The sequence below is a fragment of the Nasonia vitripennis genome, assembly GCF_009193385.2.
Source record: "Nasonia vitripennis strain AsymCx chromosome 4 unlocalized genomic scaffold, Nvit_psr_1.1 chr4_random0006, whole genome shotgun sequence".
Taxonomy (NCBI): Eukaryota; Metazoa; Arthropoda; class Insecta; order Hymenoptera; family Pteromalidae; genus Nasonia; species Nasonia vitripennis.
The window spans coordinates 1121489-1134802 of record NW_022279641.1 but is presented as its reverse complement, the minus strand read 5'-3'; the positions used below and the strand labels follow the sequence as shown (position 1 = coordinate 1134802).

At 45.5% G+C, this 13314-nt stretch overlaps 1 protein-coding gene across 13 annotated transcripts in view; it reads right to left on the bottom strand.

The window, feature by feature from the left end:
- Nucleotides 1-13314, bottom strand: part of LOC100114925 (connectin) — a 237217-nt gene that overhangs the window by 53338 nt on the left and 170565 nt on the right. For 3 of the 13 annotated variants that reach the window (XM_032601996.1, XM_031928347.2, XM_031928345.1), the window contains one exon: nt 11215-11668. The exons of 8 other annotated variants lie outside the window; for them this stretch is intronic. The gene's annotated coding sequence lies outside the window, so the exon portion shown is untranslated. Of the gene's footprint in view, nt 1-11214; nt 11669-13047; nt 13102-13314 lie in introns of all 13 variants that reach the window. 2 more of the 13 variants (XM_032601995.1, XM_032601994.1) reach the window with 1 other exon arrangement.

Genomic DNA, 13314 nt, shown 5'->3' with positions numbered 1-13314 from the left:
GGTTAGGTGCTTGGACGTATGCGCGTCATGGTACGCGTATGTAGCCCAGCTCGCTTTAGTTTCGGAAAAGGCAATTATTTGCCATCACCACGCGTCCCTTGACTCTTTGTACGGGTGCGAGCTTTTTTCGAATACGAGCTTTATTGTACTCTTTTTGCCCCGGCGCTCTCTTTATCTATCCGGCGGAATTTTCGCAGTACGCGCGTACAGCTGCACTTTTTTCGGCACAGCGGAGCTTTTTGTTGGCTTTCTTTTAGTCGAGTGTGCCGCTTAGGTTTTCGAAGCGTGTACGTATATTATTTAAAATTTAAAATTTTCAATATAGTTATGATTATATACGTACAAGGTATGAGAATGTGATCCTACGCGCGCATAAAACGAAGCTTTGAGTTGAAGTTTTTAATATTAAAATATATTAAAAATAATCCATCGTACGCAGATGCGTCAACGACGCGTATACGTCAAGAAAATGTAAAAGCGATTCCCCGCAAGCTCTCTCTCTCTCTCTCTCTCTCTCTCTCTCTCTCTCTCTTGCAACTCGAAGCAAAACGCCGGGGGATCGATAAATTCCGTCCCATCATGTATAATGTACGCTCGAAATCTTGCAGGTACATTACGCTCGAGAGTCGTCGCCGACGCTGGGCGCATCAAACCCATATAGCGCACATACATACATAGACCGTCTATATAAACCGCACATATAGCAGCGGCAACGGGGTCGTCGCGCGGCGTATTTGCGCATGGCTCGCGCGCGCGACTCTCCGACGTTTGTTTGCCATGTGCTTTTGGACCTCCTATATTTGCGAGCCATTAAAACTACACGTGTCCCGTGTATTACTGTGTCCCGCTTTTTACCAGGAGCCCGTACTCCGCGCGCCGGTGATTCAAAGTTGCGCCGATGTTTTAGACAAAGTTTCGCGGAGGAGTCTCGATGAAAATTCTCCGCGATTTTTCGTTTCCTCTCTCCCGTTCCGCTGGCTTTTGTGGGGATGCACTTGGTACACATTTTTCAGCTGCGCTCTGGAAATTTGTTAACGTCTCCTTCTCTCTTTGATGTTACACCGAAGAAGAAGGAGCGAACCGAGTGAAGTGGAGTTTCCGGGAAAATTTTAAAAACAACAAAAAGGTAGCGCGAGTCTGGCATGAAGATACTTCATTCGTAGAGATTTTTTCGAGAAATGTCTCAAGAAGCGGGAATATAATATTAGGAACGATTCACTCGTCGGGAATTTATGCAAATGCAAAAGCCGAAAAAGGCGCAAGCTCGAGCAAAGAAAGGCGATTTAAACGCTCTCCACTGGTATACGTATAGTACATAATAGCAAAGTGTGCGCGGCAGCAGCAGCGTCACGTGATGAACAATAGCCGGATTGGGTGACGACTCCGGGCAAACTTTTAAATGAAATTCCTTCAAAATAGCTCGAACGCGCGCCTTCTCTCTCTCCCACTCTATCACTCCTCCCATTAATTTCGCGTGGGGACAATCGACGCCGAGCGTCTCATCGATTATTACAGTCTTATTTTCGTCATATTTCAGGAGAAGTTCGAAGCGAAGGGGATCCGCGCCGAGCTGGGGTCGATCTCCAGGAATGACGATTATTTGGCTGACGGATTAAGGATCGAATCGAAGTAGGAATTTTCGTTGTTTATCGCTGCGGCGATCGATCGGGGAATTTATTTCTCATGGATTCTCGAACGGATCGAGTCAATAGCCAGCTTAATTGTCTCCGAGGCTCAATATCGCCGCCGAGAATCGCGCTAATTTCCCCGTCAAGGCTGCAATGCATACACTTATAAATATCTCCAAGCCGATCGTATGAGCTGGGGGAACAACGCAGAGTATAGGTGTGTGTGTGTACGCAGTCTGCGAGTCTCGGTCGCCGCTGCCGCCTGCTGCGCATTCTGATAAGATTCTAATTAAGGAGACTTATTGAAGGCAATCTACACGACGCGCCGCCCCGTCGTTCCAAACGACTTTGGCGAGCCCTGCACCTAATCTACGTTGCCGCGGCACGAAATGCACATATAGCCTCTTGTCGTGTACTCGCGCTTTGTATAAGGGATCTGCTTGCGTATACGCAAACGAGAAATTTTCTCGTTTCAAAGAAAGCTCGCGAGAGCTTTTTTTTATTCTAGAAGCGGACTAATTTTTACCAGTCGATTTAATAGCAGCTGCCCGTGCAAGAGAGTATATAGATACTTGGTCGAGTCGTTTTATACTAGAACGTAGGCGGGCGGGACTCTTTCGTAGGGCTGTGTTTTTTTTCTCGCAAATGTTGTATTTGCATGCCCGGACGCTTTTAGACTGGTAATTGCGCTGGTTTCTTTCGGCTCGTTTTTTCGGTTTATGTTTACCGGCGCTCGGAGAATGCGTTAATTATTCGACTCGTTTTTCGGGAGTGTCCCATGGGTTGTTTGTCTAGTTAGGACTGGACGTTGTTTGGTTATGATGTGTAATAGGGATAGCTTTGTGTTTTTTTTTTTATGATGTTTAGAGAAGGAAGGATATTTTTAATGAGGATAGGGGGATGATGAAACTGTGTTAATTAATTTCTTTCTTTAACTGACTTTATACCCTAGTAAACATTTTGAAATATGCACGAGCGCAAAAAATGCAAGAAATTATGAAAAATTTACGGTATTTCGTAATAAAATGTAAAGTATTGAGTAAAAATTGCAATACATTGTTTTTGAATATCTTTGACGTTTTATTACATTTATTTTTTACTGCGTTATTATATGTAAGAATTTCTTACACATAATATTAGATCTATTATTAAAGTTTAACTTACATTTTTTCATACTTTCTTGTAGTATTTTTACGCATGTTGTCGTTAAACGTCCGAAATCCAATGACTTTTTATGAAGGAATCTTTATCGTTACATCTTTCGCAAAGGCAGATATCTTCAATATCGATTTTACGAAAGCTCTTCGCATTACAATGTCATTTCGGTACATTTAAGAAAAATTACGGAGTCTTCCTAAAGGCCGAATCATATAGTACTCGACCGATAACTATAATTACGAAGCCCGAATTAACCGCGCGCAGATATATAGTGAGCTAATTTAAGGCGAACTCTCTCGACGTCGAAGCAGTCGCTTCTAATACTCTCGACAGAGTCGGTTCGGCGCTTAATTCGCGCTTTTCCATTGTAATTTTTGGTTTTTACGCGGCACTTTTGCCCGTCCCTCACTTTATCTCTCTTTCTCTTTCATCTTGGAATTATTGCGAGCGTCGGTGAGTTTAATTAGAAGAGAAAATACTCGCGCGAGTGCGTTAAACTTTCTTACCCGCTCTTGGGCTTCTCTCGATCTTATCTTGCTTATGGACGGATGGAAATTTCGCGTCGAGCTATGTGATTAACGCTGTAGTATTTTTACGTGTACAGTGCGAATACCGTAAATCCAATTTCGAAACGCCCTATCTCCGCGAAATCAGTCAACAAGCTCGGAGCAACTCGCTCCCCGCGTATAATCCAAAAAATAAATCCCAAGCCCATAATTACGCCGATAACCGATACACCCCGGTTGTTGACATTAAATTAGCCTATGAAACCGCTGCGCAAAAAGCCTCCCACATAACCGCGCGAGTCTGCCACAGCGAGATCGAGCTCTCAGCGCTGATACACCCGGAAATCCTCTCTCGCGGCGAAAGGCGAAAGAAAAAGCGAAGTAGCACATAATATAATCACGGCTGTACGCACAAGCAGCCGGGCAGATAAGACGCACGAAAATCCTCGCTTCTTTTTTCGCCACCTGTCGTGCCTCCTAACACTTTAATCCGCTCGCGCACGCGTGCGAGTATACCTATACGTACACGCGCGCATTATATTCCGGGGCTATTACGGGGTATATAGCTGTGTGTTTGGGTATCACGTGACGAGCTGCACTTGGCGTGCAAACGAGAGCCGCGCTCGGATGAATGAGCGCCAAGACACACGCGAACTCGAGGGGGGAAAAGGCGAGATGTATGTGCATGTGTCCGGAGGAAGCCGTGGTTACCGAATTATGATGCACTGTGGTATGGACAGTGGCGTGGGGATTTTTTTTTATCCGGGGGTTTTATTGGATCGTGCCGGAGGAATTCATTTGTGGAATCGTAGTATATAATGCTGTGCGAGTTTTTTCACACGGTAAGCACAGTAATTTGCCAGAAATTTAAATTTCGTTCGCCGAAGAAGCCGTTTGTGAAAACCCGCCCTAATTTCATTACGCAGAAACGGACTCGCGCGCGCAAAAAGAGGCTACTTCGGCATAATTCAAGCGAGCAACTTTCAGCGGCAAAAAAAGAAACAGTCAGCTGAAATATAGTCGAAGATAAAGGCTGCGCGCTAGTAGAAGAAAGTCGGATAAGCTCGTATACAGCGCAGAAATACGAAGAAAATATGACAGAAAAGGACTGAAGTATGAAAGAGAAAGAGAGGGAGAAAAAAATGCGAGCGAGTAGATGGGGGTAGATATTATTCGCGCTGTGGCGTGTAGTACATAATTTGCGATAACTCGCGAACACGCGCGTGCGCGCGCTCGTCGCAGCCCGGGGTTGATTCATGCGCCGACATGCCCCTGATTTTCTCTCCGCCCCCCCTTGCAGTATTATACATCCCTGTACATACTACCCGCAGCCGAGTGGATTACATTATTTTTAATTGCTTCTTTTCTTGCCTGTCACCTCGCCTCTTTTTCTCCAGCCGACTTTTTTCTCTCTCTTTCGCTCTTTTCCTCGTACGCTTCGTATATATGTGTGCAGAGATGTGCCACATATAGTTGATTGAGTAACGAGGCTCTCGTGCGCGCAACGACGTCTTACTCTCCGTGTTTGTCTTGCGGACTTTTATAATTTTTGCCGCTGTACACATTCCGAGAATCGTTTGGGCGGAGAAAAAAAATCCAGTTAGTTCGAGACAAGTTGAAGCACGATTACGACGAACCGCGCACGGCGATTTTTCTCTTCGCAGAAACGCTGCTGTGTTTGTACAATGCGATCTCGAGCGCAAACATTTCAATTTTTCCCGCGTTGCTCTCGTTATCGTCCGCGCAGCGACTGAAGAGACCTGGAATATAATAAAAGAAAGGCAAGTCGACCGAGCGCGCGTATGTAATATAAAGTTGGCGAAACGCAGCTGCGATGAAAGTGCCATTAGCGAAATCTCTTAAGCTACACCTGTCCTCTCTATACTCGGGCGAGCGAGAGAGAAGCTTGAGTTCCAAGTTGGACCGGCCGGAAGAGTTATCGTGCCAGGTTTAGCGACATCTGCTGCAATTATAGCTGTCGTCGTCGCTATGTCAAAACTCAAAAGTCCAAGTTTGCCGGTCTCTGGGTCAACGAACGACGCAAGCTGCCGCAGTTTCGAGCGGTCTCTCTCTCTCTCTCCCTCTCTATACCGTGATACCTTGAGTCGAGCTGCACCGGCCGACGCGTGCGGCTCTCGGTAATACGTAAGACTATTCGTCACCCGTGAGATTACGGCCCTGTGCTAGGACGAGGAGGGATGTCGTTCGGCCGAAGTAGTTTAATTAGGACAGAATTGAATTAAATTTTTCGGTCGATAGAAGCTGGAGTGCGTGAATTGCTTTGCTGAGCTGTGTGCGGCTTTGAGTAGAGTTTAAACGTGCTCGTCTCGATGCTCGTATTTTATATTATTTACTCGGAAGTGCATAGCTTCGCGTTTGAGGGGATGAACAAGAAGAATTTCAAGATTTTCAATATTCCGAAATTTTTTACTGTTTAAAGATATATTCCCCCCCCCCTTTAGGAAGGTGGATTTCGAAAATTGCAGAAATTTGCGAGAGTAATTACGATACGTGGCGACTGTAATAATCGAGTACAATATGCAGGTATAGCATGAACGGCCCGATCAGCAGGCCTTACAAGGCAGTAAACCGCAATTTCAATCATTTTTTTCCGCGAAATTACGTGATTTTACATAGGTTTTACTGAGGGTAACAGGACAGTGTTTGGGCGCCACCTATCTTCCAATATCCAGACTAAAGCGGTTGGATAGCAGAAGGCCAGTTCAAAACTCTTCTCCTGTACGACTTTATGCTTCAAAAGCGTACATCGAGAATCAACGTCCAGAATAAGAAACACAAGCCGCATCTCTACGAGTACTTCCCTCTAACAGTAATTACAAGCTAGCGGGGCGGTCGAGCGATGCATAAATTCGTCGAGCTTTTTCCCGAGCCATCTTTCGATCGTCGCTCTCACAACAAGACAGACTAACCTCCAATCAGAATTTCTTGCCACGCGCGTTCGCCGCGAGTACACTCGCTCGAGCCAGAAATCAGTTGGTCTTTTTCAATTTAACTTGGCGCAAAAACTTGATTCACGAGCTCGTACATCACCCGAAAGGGGGGGGGAGAGAGAGAGAGAGAGAGAGAGAGAGAGACTCGTACACATGCGCCCGGGAAAAAGTTTCTCGTTAAGGCGGATCCGCGAAATGCTATAGCCGGATAGCGTTTGCCTTTTATCTATCGAGTTACCTGCAGGAAAACTCGCCGGATATCCTGCGCGGGCGCCAGTTGCTCCTATATACGTATGGCGAATTTTCTTTCTTGCAGTGCAGTAGAGCTTCCGAGACGAGCTTTCTCTCTAACGTAGGAGGAGGATACCGAAATGCTGACAACGCGAGATCCGTGTAATATAACACGGAATTCTAGTTGGATAAGGTTTATAACGCGCGATAAAGTCGTGATTTTTCGCTGCAGCGATCAATTGATGCGGAACGCTCGAGAGGCGAGCTTGCACTCGCGAACGGAGGATTAATTTAGTTCGTGCGTTTCCGTTAAAATTTAACGTTCGTTTTATCGTAAGCTCCACTCGAATATTCGGATCGGTAAATCGCGTTATTACAGCCTAGTGCAGCTATAGAGTAGAATTTATAATAAGCTGCGATTGTAGAGCGCGTTGTATAAATCAGTGAGCGATGTCCTGTTTGGTGATTTAAATCTACCTATCGAGAAAGTTGAACGATTCATTGTTTTACACTTCCGATTTCGCAATGTACGAGTGCGACGTAATGTTTAGGATTACAGGTAAATTCATGTGAGGATTTTGCTGCTAACGATGCGCCGAATTACGATTAAACCTGCAACCGCACGAGTAAAAAAATTAGCGTAACTTCAAACCCCTTATAATTATTCTGCTCATATCCAAGCCCCGGGCCACACTGAGAGATCGAGCTCGTCACTCAAGGTTTCGCACTAACCCTTGCGCGTTATCGCGTATCTGCTTATTAATACGTTTTATAATAATATCCAGTTTCCTCTTTCCAAGACTCGTTAGTGCCCGGCTGGATGGAATTATCAAAACTTTTAATTACTTAATGAGGTGTTACGCGGGGCTATACTCGCGAGCCCACTTTGGCCAAAACCAAGTTTTAACCGGCGAGGTGCTGATGAAATCCTCTCTCTTTCTCTCTCGACTCCCAAATCATAAGTACACTTTAGAGTTTCAATCTATTTTCTAATCCCCCAACTTTCTTCTAAAAATCGCAGATATCTCTCGGAGCGGGAACACGAGCGAAAATGTGCTCGAGCCATATTGCGGATTGATAAAAAACGCGGATATCTGCATCGAAGATTTCCTAATTATCAGGCATTCCTGATTACGGAGTCGCGGTTTCTTTCATCGGGCGCCGCACGGCTTCAAGAGTAATTACCCTGAGTGCAGTCGGCGATATTCCACCTTACCGCTCATCAGCCCTCGCTCCCTCGGAGCTCTATACATACTTTCAAGGCGAACTACCGTATAGGGCTGCTGTTGCACTTTTGACTCGTGAATACATGCAGGGTGACAGAGATGGGATTAATTAGCGAGAGGTGTTATTTGCTGGGAAAGATGTTTCAGTAATTGAAATGGCCCGTCGATTCGTCTTCTTAAGCCGGACACCTATAACGGCTTTTAATTCGTATTGCAGTAGAGGCGAATTCAGCAATAACACTAGATCAGTGTATAGCCTTGCGGAGACACGATCGAGGGATAAAAAAAGGCATCAGCTCATTCCGCTTCATTAAACATCGGGCGTCGGCGGGATATAGCGAGTCTCGATAAAACCGCGCGGAGGGAAAGAGCAGCGGCCGCATAAAAACAACAAAGGCAGCGCGAGCCCGTAATATCAGTTAAAGCGGGGCTTTTTTTCTGCCGCGCGCGGAGGTTTGCCCAGCTGATTGCGCGCGCATAATTCGGGGTTTACGCTGTATTTGATTAGTCGGTAATTACGTGTCGGCCTATTGATTAGCTCGTCATTTGCGCACGTGAAATTGCCGGGGATTATTATACATAATAACGGTTCTGAGGCTTGTTAAAAATCAGGCTCTGAAGCACGGAATAATATCTGCAGCATCGGCTCTCACTCATCGAGAAAGCTTCGAGGAGGGAGTAAAAGACAAATAAAACGAGGTTGGTTCAGACGCTCTCGCTTCTACGGAGACAATCTCGATACGCGGGGAAGAAAATTCAATAACGGAGCGATTGTGTTTTCTAATTTCGATATTCTCTCCGTCCGCCGTTATATAGCTCTGCGATTCGATTAATCGAGATATAAAAGAAAAAGAAAGAACTTTTCCTCTCGTCAAAGCTCGCCGCTTCCTCTCCCGAACGAGGCTGTAGTTTACACTGCAGTGCGGCTCTTTAAGTAATTACATCCCGAGCTGGAAATCGCTGCAGAAAGAGGCGCGATTGTTCGTCACAATGAGAAAGGATCCTCGAGCGAGGGGTAAATACTTTCTTTTTCAGCGTCACTCGCCTTTTGGGCCGACAACACGAGGAAGCAGTAGTACTGCCGGTGGTATAGTCAGACGGTGCTTTGTTCGCGCGGCCGAGAGAGATGACGACTCGAGAGATAACTTCGCTGCGGAGTTTATGAGGCGGAGATGAGGGAGAGATGACGATGAAGAGATAAGGATGCACTTTCAGAGTTATGATTTTATAATGTCGCGGTTCTAGTCTCCCTCGCGCAGTGATTGCGCGAACTCCGAGCTGCTTGGGTGATTTTTCGAAAGCAGTTATATCTTGTCTTTGTAATCCTTACTTTCCTGAAAAGAGATTTTTTCCGGATCGCAGGGTAGTTAGTCTTTTAATTAGCGTTGCTCTTCGTCCTACGCGCCTTATGTTTTCATCCTCCGACCGCAGAAAGTGCACTCCGTGGGATTATTATTATCGGGATGTCGACGGAAAGCTGCATTTGCAGTAAGTCGCTTAGCAGCAGTGCGATGTAATAGGTTGACAATTCACAATCTACAAGACGCATTAAGTTCGAGCTTCTTTTCTCTCGGCCATATATATTAAGCGCGGCCGAAAAAGCGTAATCTCGAGAGAGAAAATATTTCAATGCGCGCTGAGCAAAGAGAATGCAGGTTATTTCGCGGAGAGGAAAAGCGGGACAAAGGGGGGAGCGCCGAAAGATAAGAGAACGAGAGGAAGAGTATACGGTCTTTCGACGCGGAATTAGCGCTAACGTGAAATACAGTTCCATTCGGCGCTAAGAAGCGCGCCGAGAGCTTGTAAGTTTAATTGTAGAGGCGAATTAACAAAGAGCCGAGAGAGAGAGGAGCTTGGCTTTCTCTTGCGGGTCGAGGCGAGCGAGTTCGTGAAAAGAGTTGCTGCTGCTGCTGTGTCGACGGAGCGGCGGCTAACTCGTTTAGCCTCGTTATTTTCTTTTCATGTCGCGGAAAATCGACGTGATGTTGTTTGTTATTGTAATAAAAGCTTTTTTTTAGCTGAAAAGAGCGGAGCAGCGCAAACGACGATTTTGCGAAGCAAAATATGATACGCTGCGCGATTTTTCTCAAAATCGCGTTTGAATTTCGCGCGCAAAATCAAAGAACAAAGAGTAAGTACTTTTCGTATCAACTTTGATGAATAAGAAACAAAGCAAAAATGTTTCTCGTTAGAAGGAATTGTAGGTTTTGTTCTTACATTTTCACTTTATTGCGCCGAGACCTTCAAAGCAAAGAACAAGAGCTCGCAGTTTGCACGTAATTGAGATTACAGGGTGGCTCTCGGCATTTAGTCGTCCAAAAGAAATCAATATTAAACGAGCAACCGGCCATTAAAACAGTAAACTTCGTCGATCGCAGTTGCAAGCCGTGACGTCCGTGCGAAACGAGAGCTCTCGATTTAGTTATTCAGAGGCTTTTAATGGACTCTTCGCTCTGTACTCCGCTGGTGTTTCGTGATGTTTCACTTCGCGTAAATATCTTCACGTTTCATCGAATACCATTCGATGCTTCATGACAAATCGCATACTTTGCGCGAGTTTTATAAAGAACGGCGAAGTTTTCAAAAGGGACGTTTTCACGGAAATGTTCCGCTAAAATTCTTCACCCCGAGCACATGGCATTAGAGCCCAGCGAGTGTAAGTGGCCATTAGTCTCGGGTTTTAAAACGAAAATTAGAAAATATTCCCGTCCCTTCAAAATTTACGGGATGAAAATTTTGACCTACTCCTCCTCTCGCGCTGGGCATTACTCTCGCGACCACTATATACCTAGAACCTCGAGTATTTTAAATTCGCATCTCGTAAATGCGGTAAAAGTGCTTACTCGGCGCGTCCAACTTGGCGAAATAAATATCGTGCATCGGAGAGGCCCTCGACGATAATGCGCATGAAAATGCAACATATCAAATAAGCCGATAGCCTATACATGCCATAATGCTTTCCGCGAAGCCGTAACTTTTGCGCAGTACTCGTAAATCGCCCCGCGCGCGAGCGCGGCAGCGCTGTATTCTGTTTGTCGACGCATAAATTCCGGCTAACGCGCGGAATTATATCGCGAGGTGAGCATAGGTACTCGGTCAGTCGGAGCACGCAACGCAACCGATTGTTGCGCCCTTTATGTTCTTCTTCAGGAAAATTTTTAAAACCGCACTTCTGCTCAGGCTACTGTACTCTCGTTCGAGAATATGTGGACCGGAGTGGTGCAGTAAATTTGTAAAGACTTGCGCTTTGATGAATGGGATTGTGCTTGGGATAAATGTGGTTTTTCGAAACGGGAGTTTTTACTTTGAATATGTTATGACTGAGATGTTTTGTACGGCTGGGTTTAAGAGGGAAATTAAGAAAGAAAGAAAACTCTCTTTAATTTATGACGCATGAAACTCGATGATTTATTAAATTTATTATGATCGAAGATTCCCTAGTGATGGATGCGTTTCTCTTTAAACAAATAAAACTTAAGACTGTAAAATCGCGCACAGATACACACATACGTACACTCACACCGTCGCTCTTCCTTGGTGATGATGACTCGTTGCCCGGGTTGATGCGTCTGTAGTGGCTTTTTGCTGGCGGCAGCGCTGCTCGTGTGCTTATTTCCTCCCCGTTCTCGTGTATGTGATGAGGTGGACAATTTTGGATTTCTCCCCGTTCTCGTTGACGTGGTGAGGCTTGAGTGCTCGATGAAGTCCTCCCCGTACTCGTGGACGTGGTGAGGCTTGTTGATGGCTTTTTCCAATTTTATAGAATAGGGTGAGAAGGCGGCCCTGGTTTGGCGACTCTGGGTGGTGTCTCTATTGGATTGCGACTGAGCGCCTAGCCCTTGGAGCGCCGGATCTCTTCTAAGGTCCTGCGTGTTGACCACAGCCTCTTAAACTTGCCTGGTTAACCCCACCTCGACCTACAACTCAGTGCTCAGTGCTCGCGAACTCTCGAGCTTTGCGACGTGGCACTGAGATTAACGGTCAATCGGGCCAATTAATATAAGCGCACACTACAAGTATTAATTAATGCGAGGGAACGATGAAAGCACTCATATAGGAAAATTAAATTATTAATATCCACTAATGGAGTGGACATTTTTTTACTAACATTGGACGGTGGTACTTAAATTTTGGTATTCATTTTGTGAGTTTCAAGCGGCACAAATAGACGGCGTGCTTTTATTGATATTGTTCTTAGAAAATATTTACGTGATTTTAAGAATAATAATTCTTAAGGTGTTACGACAACTCCTCAACAGTCGGCGACGCAAAGGTCGATAAATTCAACGACTCGTTCGATTGAAGCAAAAAAAGAAAAATCCTAATCCATCATCATCCTCGTCCAAGCGCCGATAAAACACGGAATCATTATTCTCTCCGTTAGCATGTCAAACTCAGCGTTTCCGAGCAAAACCCCGTCCAATCTGCTCGACAAGCATCAAGGAACTCGCTCTTTTCTCCACAGTAGGTCTCGAGCGATGCCCGAGGAATGTAACGCAAATGAAGCGTAATGCCCGCGTTGCTGCAGCGAGTGCCGGAGAAATGACTTTTCTTCCCGCGCGGCGGCTCTGCTTTCACGTCTCCGTACTCCATTCGTCATTTTCTTTCGCGCACTGTTACTTTTCTGCCTTCTTACCCCATTGTACCGCGTGATGTATATTGAGGAGATAATCTTTTTCTCTTTCTCGCGAGATAGTATGTGTGCGTGGAAGCTTTTTCTTTTATTAATTTCGCAGCAGGGATCGAGATAAGCGCGTCTTACATTCCAGCGTGAGTCACGTCGCAAGCTCAGTTGCAGTAAAATCGCCATCCTATTTCATCAATCCCGAGAAATGACTCGAGATTGTCTCCATCGCGGTGGAACTACTCGGCAGTCACGGCTCGTGAAACAAAGCTCTGGACTAGTCATCGTCAGGCTATATCTACGTACATAGACCTCGAGAGTGCATCCGTATAGACTTTTTTCTCCCTCAACCCTAATAATTCTCCTCGACGGGCGGAGTTTCTTTTTCGGCTATTAATTAAGAGCCTTATTCATAAAGCAGCGCCGGCCTCTCGTGCTTCGGCGTTATCTTTGTTACGAGCCGGCCTAGTTCATCTTTCTTTTCTTTTCGCCGGATATAGCGAGGGGAGTAACTTTTCGCGGAATGTTTCGATTTTTTTTCTACTTGCGCAACCCTTTCAGTCGAGAGAGGCGGCTTATATTCGTGTGCTTTTTTCCATCGGGGAGTTAATGCGCTAGGAGTGAAGTGGAGTGGATTGAAAGGAAAGTTTTATGATGGAATTCCGAAAGTACGCGGTGAAGCGAATTCATTTTTGCTCAATTTATAATGTTTGCATAACTCACGATGACGAGAATGAATGTATGGGTCTCGGTCACTGCTGTGCTGATGTTACTCACCTGGAACAGAAAAACAAATGTATCGTTAATACTTCAAAACGAAATGCGAAATCAGCGAGCGAAATATAATTCCAGAGATTCGAAGCATCGCGAGTTTTTAAAGTACCGTACAGGGAGGCGAAAGCTCTCGAGCTTTTGCTGCAATTTACCGATCGCAAATTCGCCTCCAGTACGTGACGACGACGCGCGTCTCAACTCAGCAGCTGATTCCCG